Here is a 13,000-nt window from a genome sequence, read left to right on the forward strand (position 1 = left end):
GTCAAGGGTCCGGTTGTTTGCCAGTAAAACATGGTTTTCGCACCAAAATTGCACCTGTATTAGCTGATTGGCACCTGCCTATTCATGTTTCATTCATCAGCTGCTTGGCTACCTGCTGACAAGTATCGTCCAATCATATTTGTGCAGGTGTACAGTGTTGCCATTGCAACCTGACACTCCTAACTAACTACGGTACTACTAACTACTGCTGCAAACAGGCAATTTCTTAAAGTAAATGAATTGTGTGTGTTTATACAGTACATTTCCGTGTGTGTGTGTGTGTGTGTGTGTGTGTGTGTGTGTGTGTGTGTGTGTGCTGTCAGGGGGTCATGTGAGCCCATCTGATTGTTTTGGGCTCACAGGCTCAAACAGCTGTAGATTGTTAGGGTCAGCGTTGCATTATAGCAGAGCCATGGGAGGAGATAGTGGGGGGAGGCGAGGGGTGGTTCGGATGCCGACAGTGTGAGTGTATGTGGGTTGGTGGGGTCTCATAAACCCAGTACTTGGCCTCCATTCAGCAGAGCACCAATAAAAACAATAGCTGCTGCCTAATGATACCCTTGTGGTGCTCAGCATTGACACAAACTCTTACCTCTTTGGTCCATTATCACCTCGGTCCCTTGCTGCATTCCTGCCATGCCTGATGAATCTTCTCCGTGGGGAATACACTAAACATCAATAAAAAGGCTTTTACGTGATTCGGCTGTGTCTAGTTGCTGGGATATGGCTAATCTCATACAAATAAACTGCCAAAACACCATTTTTTATTCAATCTTTTACACAAACAGATATAGCTTAACCAGACGGGGTGGGGATCAGCTTTAAAGTTACAGGCGTTTGTCAAAACAGGAATATTTCTGAATGTATCTTTAATTTGTTCAGTGTCTAACTGAAGGTTTTTTTGCGGTTAGATAATGAGAAGATGAAGCCTGTGTCTGCAGCTGTTTGGGTGCTCATTATGTTTCAAGACCCAGAAAAGTTAAGTTAACCGAACCAGCTTGGAACAAAGATAGAGGTCGCTTCGCCTCTGTTGCTGACGGGTGTTTATAGGGAGGAGAGGACCAGCAAATGTTTTGATTTAAGGTCAGAAACGATGTGATGTTCTGTTCTCTAAAGCGGCCAACTGGGTCAGATCGGCTTGTCCTGTTCATTTTCTACATCCCTTGAAGGAACTCTTGATGCAGATTGAAAGCGATAAAGTTGAACCAGTCTACAGTTACAGATCAGCTCAGGCAGTTTAATTGGTGTGAACAGTACACCCAACCTTTCCCTCTCCTCCTTCCTGTCTGTCTGTTCATTATTCTTTGCATGGCTGTCTTTTTGTCTTATTAGGCCCTTACTGGAGACTGTATGATCCATTAACACATGAGACATCAAAGGATTTAAGAGACATGCTTTTTTTTTTTTTTTTTACTGCTGTAGATGTGTTCTACCCTTCTCCTTGAAGCAATGCTGTCTCCTAAAAAATTCCATTACCATACAACTAAAATGTATTTTATCGCATATTTTATTTTTTCAACATCCTCGTACCAACAACGTACACGTTGTAAAATGGACGCAGTTTTAAACGTGGTTAACGTTGTGAATTGAGACAAAACTACTTGGTTAGGTTTAGAAAAAGGTCGTCGTTTAGGTTAAAATAAGTAGCCTGCGTTTTTTATGTAACTTAAATTACGTACATAAGACAAGTATGTTACGTAGATGGGATCTCAGTTAGGTACATTACGCAAGTTAATTGATGTACATAAGTTAAAGTAAGTCAACAATGACTTTCGTTTTCCCATCGGACCTGAACAGCGGTCTCCTGGGTGGAAGTCCTGTGTTTATTTGACCCATCCATCCACCCCAACCTCCTGCCTATGCAGACTTTGAACGCAAACTTTTTTTTTTTTAAGATTATTTTTGGGCTATTTTTCCGCCTTTAATGGACAGAACAGGAGAGAAAGGCGAGAGAGGGGGAAGACATGCAGGAAATCATCACAGGTCGGAGTCGAACCCTGGACCTCTGCGTCGAGGCATGAACCTCCTAAATATATGTGCGCCTGCTCTACCCACTGATCCAACCCGGCCACTTTGAGCGCAAACTTTGATTAGAAACGGATTCGCGACTCGTCGTAAACAAATGTAACCCGGGACAAAATACGTTTCCTTCGAAATGTGATTGAGAATGCAGTGTAGTTGTATGGAAACCTCATGTTTAGGAGACAGGGCTGTTTAAAGATTTTAAGTTTCTCTCATGCTATTCAGTACTTTCTTTCTGTCATGACCAATTGTTCTTGGTCGCTCCAACAATTTGACAACCATGACATTTTTGTGGATATTATTGAACTCCAGATTCCTAATCTTATTATGACCCCTGTGACCGTTCCATGAAATTGCGAGATTGCCATGAAATTCAATGAGCATATTAATGCTGCCTCATGGCGTTTCCACTATAGCGTTACCCTCAGGACAAACAAAGCCTCATTGCAAGGCGTGAAGAATTGTAGGATTGGTTTATGTATTGTTTATCTATTGATTTCTCCTTTTTAGAAATTAAATCATAGAAAATGAAAGGCCAGAGTTAGCAATTTTTGTCCATCAGATCTGTAAAATCCAAACAACTTGACTTGTTTTTTTCATTTATCTTCCTATGGACTTACAAAACATCCGTCACATTGCTCTCCAGCACAAAGAGATGATGCTTTTTTTGGCACAAAACCAGATGAGGTGGAAAAAGAACTCATGCTGTGTCACCAGAGTTGAGGGTTTATGGAGGATTTGGTCTTACTTTGGAGAAACACTGGCACTACCAATACCACTAGTCTGAAAAAGCCTACCAATCTCATCTGTTTATGGAAACTTCACCAAGGTATTACAGTCAATTTGACAATGATATAGTGCTGTTCAAAAATGCTATATGTTGCCCTTTTAACTGAGGTTGGGTCCAAGTTTGTTATAGCAACCGTAACTCCAAGAATGATTCACAGTAGTAGTAGCAGCAGCACTAATGCCTCGCTGTACACCCTCCATGGAAAGTTCACATTGGGAATTTCCAGTCAGGACCGGGTGACTTGACTACAAACTTGGCGCATGGCCGCCTAGTGTGTTTTTTCGCTCTTTTCTGTAGTCGTGCCCACATAACTGACCTACAAATGTGTGTGAAATTTACACATGCAGTGACTGTGACCTACTGAAAGAGATGGAAATGTGTGCCTTGCCATGATAAAGGATATTCTAGATTACAGGTTTGACACAAGACTGTGGGTGTTACTTAATGAACCATGACAGGTAGCATGTGTGGTCTTAGGTCTTGGATTAGTCAATAAATACATACACCAAAGAACGATTCTTTACCACACGTTTAACATTAATGTTCATGCTTTTTCACATCTTAGTCTTTAATTCTAGCAAACCACAAGTATCCGATATGTATCAAGAGAATATATTTTACAGGAACAGCCTGGGGGAGAAGATGGAGGGAGGGTCTCTCACACACACACACACACACACACACACACACACACACACACACACACACACACACACACACACACACACACACACACACACACACACACACACACACACACACACACACAGGTACCTGTATTCACACCTGGGAGCTGCCCAGTACAACCACAGTCTCACACTGTTAGTCTGTTAGTCCCAGTGTTTTTTATTCCCACTCTTTACCCAAGTGTTTGAACAAGTTCACCTTTCTGACCACTGCTGCATCAAGACTTTAGTCAAACTTATCCTGAGAGAGGAGATGCTGTAGTAATGCACACTATATGAACGATTCTTTACCACACGTTTACCATTAATGTTCATGCTTAATTAATGAAGTCAGTATTCTCCTTCCTGTTCACATCTTAGTCTTTAATTCTAGCAAACCACAAGTATCCGATATGTATCAAGAGAATATATATTTTTTAAATTACAACAGATACACAACTAATTGGAAACAGATAAGGGTGTTTACATGCCCATATCCCAACTCTGATCACTAAATCCCAGCAAATCAAGGAGCTCTACGAGGTCCTGTAAATGGGACAAAGCCTATACTCTCCTGCATGATATCAGAAAATTCCCATAACTCAAATGCACTCACTGACTTACAGAAGAACAGTGGTGTCCTCAGTGAACGGTTGGTTTTGGGAAACCTAGGTTTGGGCTTCTGTCAGCAGGGATCACCTATTTCAGTTTGGCGTCTTTTTGGAGAGGAAGACGGGAGTGACTTTCCACCCCGAAATGAGCGCTAGCGAGGCGGTACGCTCCTGCTGTGCAACAACGTCAGTCCGACCAAAGTCAACAAGGCCCGCAGCATGAGTGTAACTAAAGGAAGGACGGGGGGCCGGGGCGGTGGACGACTGTGACTCCTGTGTGACCACACAATGCCCAGAATAGAACATCATAAGCATAATGGCTTCATTCAGTTATTCTCACACACACTTCCACAGGCTTTTACTTTGTTTTGACCTGGTCCGAGCGCCAGATTCTTCTGGAAAAGTTTCCTAAAGTGACTTTTGATTGTTGAAACTTCTCTGGCACTCACTGTGTTCTGTGAGGAAAAGTTCACCCATCTAACCACAACAAAAACAACCCTATAAGCACACACACACACACACACACACACACACACACACACACACACACACACACACACACACACACACACACACACACACACACACACACACACACAGGTACTCCAGTAATTCCTATGAGGCCAGATATTTGCACACAGAGCAGGCTGGTTTTTATGTGACAGGCAGAAAAACGTTCTCCTAGTGGAGAAATAGATTCATCACAGCTTGGCACAGCTTAGGCTGCAGCAAACCCGGTGTGCATGCTTGCATGTGCATGTGTGTTTGTATGCATATGTCCAATGATGATGTATCGTTCTCCTTTCTCAAAGCATATGGCAAGTCACCGCAACTAGGCCAACATCCCATTCAGAGCCCCTGTGCATTGCCAGAGGGAAAAGCTGTGCGTCAGCTGTAAAGCCTGCAAGAAGACGAGTTCACCCAAAATTGCCCACATTGATCATTTTCAGGCGTATTTGCATTCCTGCGATGCGAGAGGGTTTTGTCAGGCAGCGATTTGCCCGTTTTGGGAGATCTCGATGAATTCCTCTCAACCACTTCTCCTCTTCTTGTTTTTGCTCTTTTTTCCAGCTCATTTCGCACACTGACAGGCTGCCCTGTGCTTCAGCTGAGAGGGTGAGCGAGTGTGGCGGGACAGCGGTTGAGCTTTTAGTGTGTGTGTGTGTGTGTGTGTGTGTGTGTGTGTGTGTGTGTGTGTGTGTGTGTGTGTGTGTACTTCTCTACGCTCATGTATTCATGCATTTGAGTGTCTAGTTAGCAGCGCATGCTTAAGCATCTGTCTATGCAAGCAAGCATTTCTACATATGTGCGTGCATGTGTGTGTCTAGACGTGTGACTGTGTGTGTGTGTGTGTGTGTGTGTGTTTGTGAGCGTGTGGGTAAATGAATGTGTTTGTGTCTGCCTGTCTCCACTGTGGTTTTTCACAGCATCACCAGTCAAATATAACCTCCAAACCTGAGACATTTCCAAAAATCTACATTTTAAGACTTTTATTTATTTCAAAATGTTGTCTGTCCTCTCTATAGGCTTTTAAAAACTGGTCTAAAATGGGAAAATTACTAATTGATTGAGCTCAACTCGTGATGGGGGGTTGCATGCTTTGTATTAAGAGGTTTAGAATAAATGTGATTAAATATGGAGAATCAGAATCTTAAGAATCAGCTGGTCAAACAATGCCACAGTTTTGCTATATACTGTACCTGATGGCTGTGTGAAGTGTGAAGAGTGTGTGTGCACTGCAGACGAACACTGATGGAGCTGTATAGGTAGAAGAAGAGAGTAGGGAAGGAGGAAAGGCTAGTGGGTGTGTTTATTCGCCCCTGTTCTGCTGGGAGGGCTCCCCGCTTTTCCTCGAAATCTGTTCACGTTTTGCAGAATTGAAAAAAGGAGGTCACGGGCCATAACAAGGCCACGGTAGAAAAACAATTGTACATCACTGAGGTAGGCATTTTCTTCACAGTGGAAATGTCTTCTGTATGTATGGATGTGTAAGGGGATTTACTGTGTGTCTGTGAGTGTGTGGGAAACTATATGTGAGTGCACGTGTTCACATCTTAACCACTACCAGACTAGTCCCAGATGTGAATCAGTGTGAAGCAGCTGGACAGTTTTCTAGGGCTTCAGAGGTGGCCAGGGCCACGTCTGCGCAAACAAAAACTACAGTGCCCGATATTCTCAAGCATCCTAATGCACGTGACATACAATATGTATGAAAACACACATAACCCCTTTATTGTTTAGGGTTTAAAACTTGGAGTATGATTGACTTCTGAGCTAACTAGCCTCTTAGACTCAAATTTCACAATAATCGGGCAGCCAGTTAAAGTTCAGATTTAGAATGTCAACAGATTAGTTTGAATTCCAAAACATTAACATGCCCTAATTTTTTGAGCTCCAGTTAAACAGTTGCAATAAAAGAAAAATGAGGAGGGGCCAAATATAATAACATAAGCATTGTTAGAGTTTTATGCAGTGAACAATGTTTGAAATCCGATTTGGTGCTTGGATTGAGCAGTAAAACAGAATTAAGGCGTATGGATACACATCAGGAGTGCTTGCTTCCAGTCGTTTATTAGGCCTGCTAGCAATACAAGACCTCTAAATGTTTTTGCACTTACAGCTATCTCACTCACACCTGTTATTAATAACATCTACAACAGGCAAACCAAACGTCAATTGACCTACTGTACTGATAATCTAATATGTCTTGTGTGCTAAGCCATGTGCTGTTGAAGTGAAACATGCTTTTCCATTATGAATCCCTTTGGTTCAGTATGACTCAATGATATTTGACTAGTGTGTTTCTGTGGGACATTATTATTTTTTTTTATTAAAGATGATACAAGTCCAGGCAAAATATGATTTAAAAAAAAAAGCCCCAGGAGGAGGCCCAGATGCTGACATCGACTGGCTCTGCTGTTGCTATTGCTACACGTCCTCTTAAATAAATACTGTGTTTTTGAGTATCCCACCACCTGTAGGCTTGAAACGTGGCTCTGAAACATTTGTAGCTCGAAGGACAGTGGCGTTATACAGCTTGGATTCACAACAGTTACAACGTATTCTGATGGAGACCCAGTTTCACGTTGAAAATGTGTCAAAACGGCCACGAAAACTTCACACAAATCATTCATCAATCAGTCATAGGCTACAGCATAGAAGTCTAGGTACAAGTCGAAATGGACCAGTGGAAAAAGTACCCGAAACTGATGTGTACTGATGTGCACTTATTGCAAGTACAGTCAGACATATGCTACGTTTACACGTGGCCGGCTATTTTAATAAACGGACATTTCAACATCGTGCACAGCTGTCAGTTTTCAGAAAGTGTTTGTTTACATGTATATATGCCGTCAATGCTGTCAAGAGCACGCCAAACCTGTAGGTGGCAGTGTAACGAGAAGCTCAAGCCCACGTTAGCCTAAACCTCCGTTTGTCTCAGTTTACATGCAAACGTGCAAACAAAGTATTCCAAAATCTCCACTCTGGCCGGAGTTTTTAGAAAATCGTTTTCAGAGGTGAATTCTCCGTTTGCATGTAAACGAAGGGCACAAACGAAGGGAAATGTCTCCGTTTTTCAAAATAACCATGTACGTGTAAACTGGGTAGTAACCTGAATACACCTGAGCAAAAACACTCCAAATCCAGTAGATCCATAGAGAGAGAGAGAGAGAACACCAGCACTGGCATCGGCACCACCTAACAAGCCGCTGATTAACATCAGCTGTGGATGAAAAAAGAGAGATCTACTGTATGTATCCTGCTATTCCCTGGCATCCTGTTTGTATTTTTGACTTTAAACGTTGTCCGTTTAGCCTCACGTTGAGAGACTGGTTGTTTCCACTGATGCAAAGCTGTTGGCTTCTGCAACAAGGCCAAAAAATCATCAATTCTACAAAAGCGTGTAACTACCACTGATTTAAATGAATTGTGTCATTTGATAATTCGGAGCAGAGCTAGTCATTTAGGCTGCTTTAAAACCAGTGTAGTAACTGTTGCCATTATGACCAAGTCTGCAGAGTCAGCGCTGCTCTGCTGTCTGCTTCTGGTTATCTGACACTGTGTAGCTCTGCTGTTTATATAGCAACATTAATCATATAAATTCAGGGGATTTTCATAGGCTTTTATCTAGATGTGTGCGTCTCTGTAGCCATGCCCATGTGGATACCTTTGGTCAGAGTGATGAGCTCAGCACAGAGCGGCAGCTCATAAACATGCAGGAGCCACGGGGCCATGACCACTGCAAACACACGTACGCCAAATCGACCATTGTAGCCCCCCTTTTCTCTCTCTCCATCATCACATATGCACACGTGGACAAACAGCTGAGGCCATTTTGCTCTGTTTGACGTTTGCTAATGAAACGTGACTCCGATGCACGGCTTTACGTGGATATTTCTCCTCTTGCAATCAGGTAAACACTGTTAAAACAAGAGCAGGCTATCTTGACATATCCATTAGAGCGAGGAGGAAGGCAAGGTTATGAAACACATCTGTTGATAAAATATACAACTGAGATGTTTGGCAGACTGAACGTTTTGTCTTCAGGCTGGTAAATCTAATGTTAAGCACACACTAAGGCAATACTAGAAGGTGACAATGAGACAGTGTACAAAAGCTCCTTTTATTGATGAGTAAAGTCAGACAAAGTCGATCAGAATGAAAAACAGCTGGATTTGCGTTCTGGATATGTCCGCATGTGCGTATACAGACTGCAGTACACTCGAGGACTCATCTGAACTGGACGAACTCTCAAAATATTTAGTGGACGTTGAAATCACTGTGGTTGGTTCTGACTTTGAGAAGTGGTTGTTTTACAGTTAGTGGTTTGGTTGAGGGTTCGGGTTCGAGTGTGGGTTTGGGGTTTGGGAGTGGATGCTGTCATGGGAAGGTGCCTCACATAGGATACAGTAGAAGTGTGTGCACAGGTGTATGCATGTAGAACTAGTGGATGGATTTCCATTACATTTGGCATGGACTTTCTTGGTCCCCAGAGGATGAATCCTGCTGAATTTGGTAATCCTGCATACCTTATCTAAACTGTGAAAGAGTTGAGGAAAGTGGTGCATAGTCCTCGGAGGGGGGGGGGGGGAACTATCTTTCAATGTATTTTGTTTCGGGGGAATAATGAGAGGGCTTGTGTAAAGTCTAATAGATGCAAACTCCTTATCTGATCATTTCATTTAGTGCTCATGTAGACACTTTGGTGGGAGTCATTGATGGAATTGATTAGAAGAAATTGCTCCATGTAATTGCAGCCAGAGTGTAAGGAAAGTTCTGCATGCGGTTGCCAAGTGCAGAATAAGTTTACATTCTTTCCTGAAACATTGTTATGTTCGCCGGAGAAGGTCCTGATGAAGAAAAACTTCTTTGTGAGAAGATTACAAGCATAATATTTTCTAAATCTGTACTTGATCTGGTGCGCAGTAATGGTCTGTTGTGTTTATGACTGAGCAGCTGTCAATCATCAGGGGCTTGAAAATTAAATTAAATGAGGCTGAACTTGTGGGGGCGTTTTCAGGAAATGTAGTACATACATTTAATAGTAAACTGTATAGAAGACTGCAAAAAAAAGCTAACTTAGGACTTTTTTTAATGAAAAAAATATCACAAATGTAGGCTCCAAAATGATGATTTTGTTCAAATGTGTAGTTTTCCCAGGTATACAAAGTGTGTTTGAGTACACGTCCTGTACAAGTTGAGCATCACAGTTTTACTGTTTGTGCTTGGAGCTACTGCCTTTGCACTTGCACATGCCTTGTTTATGTACACTGTGCTCAGGGACTCCTCATCATCCATCCCAAAAGCTAAAACCTAAAAAAAAGGCGACGGAGACAAGAGGGCCCAAGTTCAGACAGGGTGTCTTAGAGAATTAACACATATACTGTACACGTATATATATATATATATATATATATATATACATGATCTCCTGCACTGGCTCTCCATGTAAACCTGGTAGTCTACAGACTGCATCCACACGCGCACACTCTCTCTCACTTACACACACAGACACACACACACACACACATACACAGTCTCAAATTCCATCCCCCTGCCCTTGTTTGGCCCACATCGCCTCATGGGACTCCCACCTCTCTGTGACCTCGGGTCACAGCTCATTTGCAGAGGCCATCTTTGTTTCTCACTCTCCCACTCTGTTTCGTTGTGCTGGGAGTCACAGGTCCCCCCCCCCCCCATTCATCACACTCTGACTGGAGGCAAGTTGGTTGTTTCATCATGTAAGCGGTTATTTACCATTACAATTTTTTTTTATAGATTCTGAAAAAAAAATGCTAAATATTATTTGTCCCAGGTTGGCCTCCCACACAGGATTACTGTAGAATACCACCGTGTCAGCACACTGCCATTTCAGTGGGAGTCTGGTGGTTACAACAAATAAAATAAAAACAAATCTTTCTCCTTCCCCGCAGTAAAGGTCTCTCTTGAGGAGTGATTCAGTTGCACGTAGGAGGTTCGGAAATGATTTGCCTTTTTAAAATCTGTCAGAGACTTGAAACGCGCTAATCCATTTCTATCAGGGCAGAAAGCCAAAGACAGACAAAAATGACAGGTGGAAGACATATAGGTTTTAACAAAGCATCACTCTTATCCCACTCAGTCTTTTGTTTGCGAACGCATCAGGTGGAAACTTGAGCCGACGTTTTCCAGAAGCCGCAGAGGCAGATTCGTGGATACAAGTGTCTCCTGGTGACTCATTGTGGAGACTCCTCACCTGTCTGCCCACTCACACACAAACACACACACACACACACACACACACACACACATACAAGCACAGTAGGGTACACACACATCCAAGGCTATAAGTTATTTTGACCCCGCACATTTTCCTATGCCAGTCAGCTAGGTAAAGTGAAGCTGTCACAGCCTGGATGAGCGCAGAGGCCGTTAGCACCGTGGGTCACTGTGGGGGAAAGGCCGTCTGCAAAGCCAATTAGCCTCTAAGCGCACCATAAAAACAGACCGAGCCTGCTGCTCGGGGGAAAGCTTTCCTGGCTCAGACTCCACTTGGAGGATTTTTTCCAATACGACAATTTGGAGCGATGGCTGGTTAAAAAAAAAAAAAAGAGAGTTTAAAAAAAAATAAAAAATGAAACCCAATCTCCCCACTCCCAAAATATTTGCACTGCAGAGAAAAACAAAAGTGAACTGATTGCTGTTAGAATCCATTTTTGGTGACACACTTCTCTGAGGAGACCAGAGGGAAATGTGGAGCAGACACATAATCTGTCTTTGACAGGAAAATTACCCAATGAAGTCTTAATGTTTATACACTGTATACCAGCGGGGGAGATGCTGAAGCGCTTGGTAGAGAGGCAGAGAGGCTCACCAAAAACCAAATGGCTGCAGGCGAGCTCCCAAACAAACACCTGTCAAATGGAAAAGTAAACAATAAAATGTATTTTCCGATGATGAATGACACAGTGCAGGTAACTTGTGGCTCGGAGTGGCTTTTCTTGAATGCTTTATTTAACCAGGACAACTCTCTGCACTAATGCCACATTGAGACACCTTAATTGTTGATTTTGGAAATAGTAGTTTGACAAAAAAAGGAACGATGTCATCAGGGTTATCTTGGCTTGGTCTTAGTGGCTTAAAAAGTATAACAGAAGGTTTACGTTAAAGACATGGACATTTACCAGGCAGAGAGGTTTAAGCAAAGAGATGCTGTTAGTTGCATTATGAGAACTGTAGGAAACAAGGTTTTGGGAGTCTGACCCATACTGTGTACTAAAAGTCCAGATAATATGTGGCAGTGCTGTTTGATTTTTGCTTTCTTTTTTGTTATCTGTGTTGTGAGTTCCCCAAATTTATGCAGAGGAAATACTAAATCACTGCAAGACTCTTTTAATGTTTTTTTCAAATCTGAAAATGTCAAAAGGGGGCACTTGAGCAGGCCTTGTGCTGCGACATTAGCCAAAATATCCTGTTGGTGCCCCTGTCGATCATCTGGTGTGATTGAATATTCTTCCCAATTGTCCCGTCAAGTCATGATCTTCCTTTATATACTGTAAAAACAAAACTTGTTGTGACAACATGCAGCGTATGAGCACTCCCATCCAGGGTTTTTCTTGGACCACTTTCCCTGCGACGATACATTATGATTCATGTCCTCTGTGATTGCAGCGTAAAAAGGTAACGGTGGATCAATGCACAAACACGCTGTGGCCTTTTTCAGTCCAGTCGCTGTAGCTGATCAAAGTTAAAAACCAGAACACTTCCCAAAGCGACAGAGCATCTACAGAATGGCACACTCTACTGATACAAAGACGACAAAGAGAAAACAAATACAGTAACATGAGGTTGCCTGGGAGTTTTTCCCCACACACACACACACACACACACACACACACACACACACACACACACACACACAGACCTACAAGTACAGATATGCCACCTATAGTACTCACTCCCTCTCCCACACATAAAGGCTTTGAGACACGTGGAGACCCAGTGATGTTTTGACAACATTCCCAGAGTGATTTACAGAGAATGGATCAGACTTTTGCCCTCTTTCTCTTACTTTCCTTCCCACTCTGGGTGTCAGTTCATGCCTCTGTCTTGCTCCAGCTCTCTCTCTCACACACACACACACACACACACACACCACACACACACACACACACACACACACACACACACACACACACACATTCTCTCAGGTGATCCAGATCACAGTGCTTAATGTTTCACGCTTGACTTTGGCCTCAGGCCCTAGGACTATGGGACTACAGAGAGGGCAGGAGGTTTTGCCTCCACAACCTCCCAGGTTTGGACTTCTACATATTCACTCGACATAATTAAAAACATAAGGCATCTTTCTTTCTTTCTTTCTTTCTTTCTCTCAGAGTAGATTAAAAATGTTGTCAATTCATTTACAAAAA

This window comes from Perca fluviatilis, chromosome 24, assembly GCF_010015445.1.
Source record: "Perca fluviatilis chromosome 24, GENO_Pfluv_1.0, whole genome shotgun sequence".
In the NCBI taxonomy this organism is placed as follows: Eukaryota; Metazoa; Chordata; class Actinopteri; order Perciformes; family Percidae; genus Perca; species Perca fluviatilis.